The sequence below is a fragment of the Lissotriton helveticus genome, chromosome 4_1 (assembly GCF_964261635.1).
Source record: "Lissotriton helveticus chromosome 4_1, aLisHel1.1, whole genome shotgun sequence".
Classification (NCBI taxonomy): Eukaryota; Metazoa; Chordata; class Amphibia; order Caudata; family Salamandridae; genus Lissotriton; species Lissotriton helveticus.
Window position 1 is genome coordinate 1,564,589,141 of NC_136063.1, and position 12,008 is coordinate 1,564,601,148.

Below are 12,008 nucleotides of genomic sequence, written 5' to 3' on the forward strand. Positions count from 1 at the left end.
TATTTTTCTCTCAGTCTTAATCTTCCTGTCCCAATTAGCGATGTTCAAACACATGATTTCTGACTTGATGGTGTTCACAGGTGTATCCTGATAAAGCACCAAACTCCTCTGCACGTCTTTCTGCCATAGGGATGGCAGGGGCCAATGTATATATTATAAAGTCATCAGCATAAAGCGCTATTGCTATAGTGCGGGGAAGAAAAGGGGATAACCTGTATGTCCCTTCTAAGTAATCGGGCAAACGGTTTGATGTAGATGTCAAAGAGAAGGGGAGACGGTGCAAACCTCTCTCCTACCTCAACAGCTTTCAGACCTCTTAGTCAAGGATCCATGAAACAAAATTTTGCGCAGAAAGGTTTTCATACAGCCTCCAGGCGCACGCAATGAAACATGAGCTAAAGACTACTGCTGCCAGGACCTACAAAAGATAGACACAACATACTTGATTGAAAGCCTTTGAAGCATCTATTGTGACCACTGCCAAGGGGATCGAATAGGCAGTGACCAAATCAATAGATCCAATTAGTTGTTGAGTGTGCTCGTGGATCTGGCGCTTCAGGCAAAGGGCCAGATGCATCAAAGAGTTTTGTCCATTCTGTGGCTATGGGAAAATGTGTTCATGCATGTGGCCCAAAGCCCTGCTGATCGAGATGAATTAACTGAGGGGCTAATTTGTCTAATCTACCAGACAAAATGCTTTAGAAAACATTATACTTGCCATTTAATAGGTAGATTGGGTGAAAAAGTCAGCCTTTCTAGGAACTTAAGCAGGTTTTAAGATCACTACTAACCTGGCTTTCCTCCATGAATCTGGCCATTCTCCAAATATAAGGAATTAAACAATTTCTCCCAAATTGGTACCAATCACTTCCTTCAAGAGCTTGTAGAGCTCCGAGTCAATGGCGTCAGGACCTGCTGCCTCCCCGTTCCTAATGTGTGTCAGATATTAAAAAATGCCTGCCTAAGTAATCTGCACTTCAAGGCACTCCTTGTCCGACTCCGTGAGCCCAGGGAGGTCCCTGTCCCTCAGTCATTCCCTGGGCCTATCCAGATTTGGTTATACCTCATCTGTATATAGTGCTGAGAAGAGGAGACTAGATGTCCCTGCATTGCCTCTACCTTTTTAGAAATATCCTCCTGGGAGTTGATAATCAAGTCCTTGATGGTATTTCTGGACCTCTCTACTCTCGTCTTCCATGAAAGAAGTGATCCTGATCGTTCCTCATACTCAAAGTGACTGAAATACTTGGCCTGTCACTTTTCACTGCTCTTCTTATCAAGCTTGATTTCGAAACTTAGCTGCGCCTCTTCCAGCCTCTTTAGTGCTTGTTCCCTGCCCACTGTGGAGTTTTGTGTCTGCAAGGTAGCCTCCAATGCCCCGATTTCTAGCTCCAGACAAGTAACCTCTGCCATCTTTAATTTGTTTTTAAAATGCACTTGACTCCGCAAGACCCTCATATAAAATATTTAACAGTATCTCAAACAATAGTGAGGGAAGCAGATCCAGTATTATCAAGATAAAATCTCCTCTAGTCTTTTTCAGAACCGATGCAACTCCAACATCCAGGAGGAGGGCATGATTGACAGTCCACCTAGAATTCTACATGCCTCCTGGACAATTAAGGAGCACAGTGACCGCTGAGTGGTCAGAGAAATGCCCTGGTAGGTGATTAACCTCTTTAATCAGATATGGCATTGTCCACAAAAAAATAATCATGCCTTGAAAAAGGGCGGTATTTCTTACTATGCATATTTCCTAACCCCGCTTAGTCCTAGGTGTATGGATACATTCTCTCCTAGTGGATCTATCTAAGGTGATATCTAGCAGAGTTAAATTCGCCCCCCCCAATCAACAGTATAGATGACTCCACTAGGTTAAATTCCATGGTCGTAATCAGCACATCTCATAGCTGCAAATACCCAACTGCCTGAGCTATTAGTTTTTGAGGATGTAACATCCACCCCGACGGCTTTCCTCAACAAAATTGCAACCCCTTTGCAACCTTGGTCTGAAACAGCATATCTCCCTATCCACCTGAACTTAGAGAATAGGCCTCTGCTCTAAAATGTAGTTAGATGGCTCTCCTGCATGATCATAACCTGGGCTGAGCTCTCTTCAAGATACGAAGCACCAGCCTCTGCCTCCTCTTTGGCCTAAGGCCATTAACATTGTAAGTTAAGAAACATATCTCCTTCCCTACCCCTATTTAATTTCTAAGCATCTCAACCCCTTCTTGCTGCAGTATAGCTGAGGCCTATGATCAAGAAGACTGCAACTTGGTGAAGTTGAGGACTTTTTTTGTAGTTTTCCCCCACTGCTCCTGACTCAATTCCCTTTCCCTAAACCCCGCCCTGGTTAACCCTCCCATTACTTATTGGCATTATGGATGCCTAAGAGCATCTCCCAGAGGTGAAAATGTAGGCAGCATCTTTTTACTAAACCGCAGTGTGCCACTCCCCACCTCCACTGCCACAGGCCTACATGAATCCAGACTTCAGGCATTTGTACCACTTTTAATGGAGTCAATCAGTGCATCTACATCTTCCAAGTGGTAGGTAATAACGGGGTGAACCCTTTACTAACCGACCTGGGTCAACATGTAGTTACAAAAAAGTGGTCGGTTACATAACATTTCATAGGATAATTTCATCAATAAATGCTAAGAGGTACACACAACTGAGGAAATATGAAACTGAATTTAATTCAGCTGTATACAATGATGTCCAGTACTTTCACATGTATTATATTTCATTTCATACAGTACATAGTAATTTCCACCATAGTAATAGAGTCATCATTTAATAAAGTGCTCAGTGAGTGTCAAAGGAAAAAGGGGTTTAGATTAAGTAAGGTAGGGTGTGGTTGGAATAGGTAAGGGGACAAGGAAAAAGGAATTGTGTCCTGTGAACAATTCTGCATCAATATAAGAACATTTCCGGTCTTCAATAGATCACAAGGTTCCCTACATAAACATTACACGGGGGCCATATATGGTTAATTCTGTTGTAGCGTGTATGTTGAAGAAAAAACTGTCGACGTTTCGACCCCTATGGTAAGGGCAGGTTGTACCTCAGTCTAGGGTCTTCATCAGGACTAAAGGAGTTATGAGCACCTAAGGAAATAAATACGGATGTCACTCAGTTGTATAATAAAAAGGGGCATCTCTAAATGGCCCACAAACAGGTGTACCTACATATTATGGCGTTTGGGATGTCCCACTTCAGTTGGAGACTTGCGCCGTTGAAAGGATTCTGTAGAGGAATAATTTAACATTAGGAAGGATGACGAAGGGCAACCAGGGAAGGAGGAAAATTAAATGGGACCCGTAACACTTACTTATGTTCTTCTGTGAAAGAGAACTGTAGGTGTGTGTATGGAGTCCCAGATGAGTTGAGAACTAGCGTTGTTGTAGTGAATCTGTGGGTAAAAAATATATAATATATATATATATACCCCAATGGGAAGGATAGTCATCATGTGAAACACTCGATGAAAATGAGTGTAGAGTGTGGCAACAAACACTTACTTGAAGTTCCCCTCCAAAGGGGAATAGCTGCTCGTGTCCGGTACCAATGTCAGATAATTGAGGTAGAAGGGTGTAGATCAGTCACACCATCTGAAAAAGTTAATTAAAGAAACGGTGGGGGCCTCGCTAGAATTAATCATGTAGGCTTGCCTCGTACCCGGTAGTTCTACTAGTGGTCGCAAATTAATAGGGCTGAGTTAAATTATGGATCCCCACCTATTTGTTAGTGAAGACGGGATCTAAAAATCAGGTAATGTTCCTAATGCGCGATACTCAGGTAACAACCCCTTTCCCTTTATACAAAATGGGAAGATGACGATATTTTGAAAGGTAACAGATTGGGGCGCTCAATGGCTGTCAGGGAACGTATGAAACCACTTCTTAGCTCGCCAAAACCTCCGTCTGTCCTAATAATGAAGTGTGCAACGAGCGTTACGGGACTGGCATACCTGTGTCCCTGCTGGAATCAATCCTCAGCGGAATCCAACGGAGCAGTGTTGTTGCGACTAGAAATGCTCCATGGGGGGGCGTGTCTATAGGGGCGTGCCGGCAAAGCCACGCGGTGCTGCAGCTAGCTGCTGACAGAGTGAAAGTGTCTCCAATGCGCATGCGTACTAACGGAGACCTTCTCATTGAGAAGTACGGAACCCGAAGGGAGTGTAGTTGGTAGTGTTAAAAAGAGATAACAGACAAATTATCACGACATTCTCGCGAAGATTATATCAGCATATAACATTATTCGATATGTGAGAGTTCACAGTAACCATTTGTCTACGGTGCCTTCATTTCTCTATATACATACTCACTTATTAGTAAATGTAAAAGAAGTTCAATATATTCAACGTACTGCAAAAACATTTATCATTACTGAATTTTACTGTAAATATACACATCCCTGCGGACCATCGTGCCTGTGAAGAGCACTATGTAGTCATCAATAAATCAAGGGTCAGATGTTAAACCTGCTAACTGTGAGTAAGTCGTATCAAGTTCATTAAGACCATTGTCCACAGTGTCCAATGTATGCATCCATTTACATTCTCTCAAATTGAGTAGCGTATTCAGATCACCCCCTCTTGGTCCAATCACAATTTTCTCAACCACCAGCCATTTAAATGATTCTGGAGTATGGGCTTTGGACACAAAATGCTCGACCAAAGGGGAACCAGGTGTTTGACATCTTATACGGCTACAGTGTTGGAGGATCCGTTTCTTTACATGTTGTTTGGTTTGTCCAATGTATACCAAGTCACAAGGACATACTATGGCATAAATTACATCACTTGTGTTACAGTTGGTCATGGATTTGAGAATCACCTTATGATTCCGATAGGTCCACATCTTGGTCTCTAAGGTGAGTGGACAAGCTTTACACTTGGTACATTTGTAGTGACCCACTACTTGGGGAAGGTTCCAGATGCTCTGTAAGGTAGGTGGAGCTGGAGTTTCTAAGAGAGAACACACCACTTTATCCCTGATATTCTTCGCCTTTTTGAAAGCGTGCATCGGAGCTGCTTTGCAATCAATGACATCTGATACCAAGTTCCAGTGCTTATTCACTGCCTTCTTGATCAAATTGCTCTTCGTGCAGAACGTAGTAACACAAACCATCCTGTCTGGTTTGACAAGGCGTTCTCTCGGTTGAAGAAGATCTTCGCGTGAACTAAACCATGCCCTCTTTCTGGCCCTTGTCACCAGTCGTCTAGGATACCCCCTTTCCATGAGTCTACTGATCAGATGATGACAATCACAGGACATTAAATTTACCATGAGTATGAGTAAAACCTCTATTGACTTCTTAGACATTAGCATTAAGGTTCAAGAGGGCCATCTGTACACTACCCTCTTCCGGAAACCCACGGAAAGAAAAAGCCTGTTACGGTATTCGAGTCATCATACAAGAAGTCTGCGTGACAATCTACCATTTGGCCAATTCCTCCGGGTGAGGAGAAATTGCTCTTTCAAAGAGGACTATTTCAAGGAATCTGATCTCCTGATCAGTAGACTCATGGAAAGGGGGTATCCTAGACGACTGGTGACAAGGGCCAGAAAGAGGGCATGGTTTAGTTCACGCGAAGATCTTCTTCAACCGAGAGAACGCCTTGTCAACCCAGACAGGATGGTTTGTGTTACTACGTTCTGCACGAAGAGCAATTTGATCAAGAAGGCAGTGAATAAGCACTGGAACTTGGTATCAGATGTCATTGATTGCAAAGAATCTCCGATGCACGCTTTCAAAAAGGCGAAGAATATCAGGGATAAAGTGGTGTGTTCTCTCTTAGAAACTCCAGCTCCACCTACCTTACAGAACATCTGGAACCTTCCCCAAGTAGTGGGTCACTACAAATGTACCAAGTGTAAAGCTTGTCCACTCACCTTAGAGACCAAGATGTGGACCTATCGGAATCATAAGGTGATTCTCAAATCCATGACCAACTGTAACACAAGTGATGTAACTTATGCCATAGTATGTCCTTGTGACTTGGTATACATTGGACAAACCAAACAACATGTAAAGAAACGGATCCTCCAACACTGTAGCCGTATAAGATGTCAAACACCTGGTTCCCCTTTGGTCGAGCATTTTGTGTCCAAAGCCCATACTCCAGAATCATTTAAATGGCTGGTGGTTGAGAAAATTGTGATTGGACCAAGAGGGGGTGATCTGAATACGCTACTCAATTTGAGAGAATGTAAATGGATGCATACATTGGACACTGTGGACAATGGTCTTAATGAACTTGATACGACTTACTCACAGTTAGCAAGTTTAACATCTGACCCTTGATTTATTGATGACTACATAGTGCTCTTCACAGGCACGATGGTCCGCAGGGATGTGTATATTTACAGTAAAATTCAGTAATGATAAATGTTTTTGCAATACGTTGAATATATTGAACTTCTTTTACATTTACTAATAAGTGAGTATGTATATAGAGAAATGAAGGCACCGTAGACAAATGGTTACTGTGAACTCTCACATATCGAATAATGTTATATGCTGATATAATCTTCGCGAGAATGTCGTGATAATTTGTCTGTTATCTCTTTTTAACACTACCAACTACACTCCCTTCGGGTTCCGTACTTCTCAATGAGAAGGTCTCCGTTAGTACGCGTGCGCATTGGAGACACTTTCACTCTGTCAGCAGCTAGCTGCAGCACCGCGTGGCTTTGCCGGCACGCCCCTATAGACACGCCCCCCCATGGAGCATTTCTAGTCGCACCAACACTGCTCCGTTGGATTCCGCTGAGGATTGATTCCAGCAGGGACACAGGTATGCCAGTCCCGTAACGCTCGTTGCACACTTCATTATTAGGACAGACGGAGGTTTTGGCGAGCTAAGAAGTGGTTTCATACATTCCCTGACAGCCATTGAGCGCCCCAATCTGTTACCTTTCAAAATATCGTCATGTTCCCATTTTGTATAAAGGGAAAGGGGTTGTTACCTGAGTATCACGCATTAAGAACATTACCTGATTTTTAGATCCCGTCTTCACTAACAAATAGGTGGGGATCCATAATTTAACTCAGCCCTATTAATTTGCGACCACTAGTAGAACTACCGGGTACGAGGCAAGCCTACATGATTAATTCTAGCGAGGCCCCCACCGTTTCTTTAATTAACTTTTTCAGATGGTGTGACTGATCTACACCCTTCTACCTCAATTATCTGACATTGGTACCGGACACGAGCAGCTATTCCCCTTTGGAGGGGAACTTCAAGTAAGTGTTTGTTGCCACACTCTACACTCATTTTCATCGAGTGTTTCACATGATGACTATCCTTCCCATTGGGGTATATATATATATATATATTATATATTTTTTACCCACAGATTCACTACAACAATGCTAGTTCTCAACTCATCTGGGACTCCATACACACACCTACAGTTCTCTTTCACAGAAGAACATAAGTAAGTGTTACGGGTCCCATTTAATTTTCCTCCTTCCCTGGTTGCCCTTCGTCATCCTTCCTAATGTTAAATTATTCCTCTACAGAATCCTTTCAACGGCGCAAGTCTCCAACTGAAGTGGGACATCCCAAACGCCATAATATGTAGGTACACCTGTTTGTGGGCCATTTAGAGATGCCCCTTTTTATTATACAACTGAGTGACATCCGTATTTATTTCCTTAGGTGCTCATAACTCCTTTAGTCCTGATGAAGACCCTAGACTGAGGTACAACCTGCCCTTTACCATAGGGGTCGAAACGTCGACAGTTTTTTCTTCAACATACACGCTACAACAGAATTAACCATATATGGCCCCCGTGTAATGTTTATGTAGGGAACCTTGTGATCTATTGAAGACCAGAAATGTTCTTAGATTGATGCAGAATTGTTCACAGGACACAATTCCTTTTTCCTTGTCCCCTTACCTATTCCAACCACACCCTACCTTACTTAATCTAAACCCCTTTTTCCTTTGACACTCACTGAGCACTTTATTAAATGATGACTCTATTAACTATGGTGGAAATTACTATGTACTGTATGAAATGAAATATAATACATGTGAAAGTACTGGACATCATTGTATACAGCTGAATTAAATTCAGTTTCATATTTCCTCAGTTTTGTGTACCTCTTAGCATTTATTGATGAAATTATCCTATGAAATGTTATGTAACCGACCACTTTTTTGTAACTCTACATCTTCCAAAGCATGATAATTATGCCTCCGACTGTTCCACATGATACGTAGCATTGCCCGGAATTTTAGAAGCACTTTGGCCCCAAGCTTGTGGATCTCTTCCATTCTTCTACCAAGCTCCCACTGCTGCTGGTCTGGGGCCTTAAATTTGGTGGATCTAACAGAAAAGGATTATCCTTTAGCGGTGAGGGGCCCGCACTTCAAAGCTTTACCCAGGATAACGTCTCACATCGTGTAGAAAGGACATTTATCAGGATCTTCCTTGGTTTCTGATGTTGCAGACTCCTTTTGACAGGATCTCTATGCTCTCTGTATCTCCTGTTAGAGATTGATATCAGGCCAGTTCTGGGGAACCGTGCCTTGTAATATTGCTATTATGAAAGACTTCAAGTCGTCACCTTCCTCTGCCTCTGGGACATTTAGGATCCTGTGACGGGGTGGCTGTGCCCGGGGTCTCGAACAGCATTGACCCTATGCCTTTCTCCACACAGCACCCCGAGAACTGGAAAATCGAAGAAGTGACTACGCCTGGACTCGAGTACAATTCCCCTGAGGAGCACTGTTTCTTTAACTGGGCGTATCCCGAGGCTGGCCTCGCCCCCGACGATCAGGTAAAACACCTCACACTTCCCACACAGGTGTGTTCATCACCCGGAGGCGAGGGAGGCGTTTGGAGCGGAGCGGAGAGAGACGGCGAGGATTGGAGATTTGGAGACGGCGAGGACTGGAGGTTTGGAGACGGAGAGGAAAGGAAGGACGGAGGTTGGAAAGCGGAGAGGACGAGGAGCAGAGAGGAGAACACCGGAGGAGCGGCGGGAGACAAGACCAGAGGGGAAGTACCGGAGGAGAAGAGCAGTAACATCAGCTACGTCAGGAACAGCGAGAAGGAGGACGAGAGGACCGGAGGAGAGTCCGGAGGGAGAGCAGACGACTACAGCAACAAGCCGGGAGGCCAACGTGAAGGCGCTTCGCCCAGCCACACTTCAACCAGGGAAGTGTGGCTCTCGCAGGTACGGTCACGCTTTGCGGGCTGGGCGGGACATAAGTGGGCCAAACCCCCGTAGGGGAATGCACTAGCGCTTCGACTGCACTGCCCTACCCCGTCACTGCACTGTCATCCACGGGAACCGCATCCTTTGTTGAGCACGTGTGACTCCCTCACGACCCCCCCCCCCCCTTTTGAAACAAAAAGTGTGAAACCGGACGCACCACTGTGTCTTTTTCCTTTTCCCTTCTATGGTCCAATCTGGATTCTGATCGGGAAGACGAGGGGACCAGTCTCCGGACTCCCAGTCCCAGAAGACACCGAGAGAAAAGGACGACTGGAGGAGAAGCGGATCGGGAGCTGCCATTACCGTTCTACCGGAAAGTCATACAGAGGAAGAGCGTGTTAAAAACAATAAAACCCTCCTTACCCACAGTTCTGTTGTCCGTGAGTCTGTTCCCCTCCCCACAGATCCAAAGGTTATACCTCAAAGAATGTTTTTCAATCCTCACTAGATCCTCCCTCAGACCTTGATTTTTTTGGTCAGCCGACTTATCCCTGTAGTATTCTTCTGAATATCTTGTTTAGCCAGCACAATGTCTTCCTCTAATGCTCTAGTCTGTGCAGCCACTCATCCAGTTTCTGTGAGAAGGCTAAACAGGAAGCTTGGATCCCCAATTAGTTGGCCTTGAACACCTCAGGCATGCTCTTAATCTCCTCCTTAAGGCTCAAGAGGAGAGCTGCCAGTGATTCCTTTGTCCGTACCCTGGCCATCTCGACCCCTTCTGGACCACTAAGTGTCGCTGGGAGCGAGACTTTCTCCTGCTGATCTCCCTGGCAGAGCGCACCTGCCTGCCTGGACTCTCTAAGGATTCTAAGACCTCAAACCTGTTCCTAGCAGTCATTTGAGGAAGGTTCTGGGCGGGTCTGTTCGCGCCTGGGCTAGTTTCTGCATGAAGTATGTTCATAATACTCTTGTTAGTTAGACCTGCAGGAACGAGGGACGCTTCCATATTCTCACTCCACCCTCCCATAGCCTCCTCTGGGTCCCATTCAACACTCTAGAGGGCAGGCGAGGCCATAACTTTAAAGAAAGTTTTGAAGGGAGGTGTTACATTAATCTGAAGAGCCAGTGTCCCCCCCCGCCCCAGATATTTTATTAGACGGCATTGCAGGCTTCCCAGATTTAAAACAATATAGACAATGGTTCTGTCGGGTTCAGACCTATTGCTTCCAAATTCTTCTGAACAATTGACTCAATACTTCATTATTTGTCAATGTAGTTAATCCCAAAACAGGCAGCAAACCATATAAAAATTAATACAGACTTTGTAGGGTATTACAAGGTATTTTTATGAATTATTTTCATTCATAGATACCCTACTCATATTGCAAAACATTTTCAATATGCTACACAGACGGCGCACCAGTTTATAGAAAGAGTGAATTTCACGTGCTCAGTGATATATAGTCCTGATGAAGACCCGCAGTGACCCAGAAATAGGGCAACCCTAGGGTCGCAACGTCGACGAAAAACCTCTGGACCAGCCACTAATATTCTGTGATAAGAACCAACTAACGTGGCCCCCTTTTCCCTTATCCTGTGCACTATATAGAAGAAGTCACAAATTCACTATTGCACAATATATCACTGAGCACGTGAAATTCACTCTTTCTATAAACTGTTGCGCCATCTGTGTAGCATATTTAAAATGTTTTGCAATATGAGTAGGGTATCTATGAATGAAAATAATTCATAAAAATACCTTGTTATACCCCACAAAGTCTGTATTAATTTTTATATGGTTTGCTGCCTGTTGTGGGATTAACTAAATTGACAAATAATGAAGTATTGAGTGAATAGCTCAGAAGATTTTGGAAGCAATAGGTCTGAACCCGAAATAACCATTGTCTATTTTGTTTAAGATTGCCCAGGTTCTGAGGGATACTGGGTTACCCCATTGTTGCTTACTATATTCCCAGATTTAAAGGCTGCAACTCCGAGGCCCCCCAACAATAGAACGTTGAGGCTTCACAGTGACTTTAGGGACTACAGAGGAAAAATCCACTTCAGGACTTACCCTGAAGCTGGCTGCGGTATGCGTATGTAATGTGTATCTCCAAGTCGTACCCAAACTACGGCCCCTCATAACCAAAGAAGTAGGATGCCAGCTCCTCTAAGTCTCCTCCGCCTCTGCCTTGCTATCCCCGCCATAATCACTGAGGTACTCCTCACCAAACCATCCACTGCTGCCAGGTTTCTGCTCCACCCCTCGGGACTTGTGCTGATGCTGCCTCTGGAGATCGGAGCACAGGCCATCCTACCGCACTGAAGCTACCTCCCAGCACGGTATTCCTGTGACGCCCGCCGTGTTGGGAGACAGCGCCTCAAGCATGAGGGAGATGCCAGGGAAAGGCCACTGAGGGGTGCATGGGCTTCTCCTACCGAGTACATGCACGGTGAAGAGGCGGGAGTGCAAGCTCACACATCGCGGCAAGAAACACTTTCCTCCTAAGGAGCTTGCAGCTGCTTAGCTCATGGCCGCCATGTTACCCCCTCTCTAGGTGCAGACAAACATATATATATATATTAAAGGACATTCACTTATTAGGGGGTGCCCACATCTTAGCTAACATGATGAGTCTGCCAGATCCCACAAAAGAACCAATATTGTATCATAATTTAATATCTATCTTCAAACTAGACTACCTTTACACATGCACACGGATCCCATTTCTAAATCCATAAACTGAAACCCAGGTGCTCCTTAAAATGTGGAGAGTATCCTCAAGGTGGTTTCAGGCATGCATGCTGAATGTGTGAAAATGAA

At 44.4% G+C, this 12,008-nt stretch overlaps 1 protein-coding gene across 1 annotated transcript in view; it reads right to left on the reverse strand.

Moving 5' to 3' along the window:
• Nucleotides 1–12,008, reverse strand: part of PKD1L1 (polycystin 1 like 1, transient receptor potential channel interacting) — a 1,793,388-nt gene that overhangs the window by 161,168 nt on the left and 1,620,212 nt on the right. The gene's annotated exons all lie outside the window — the stretch shown is intronic.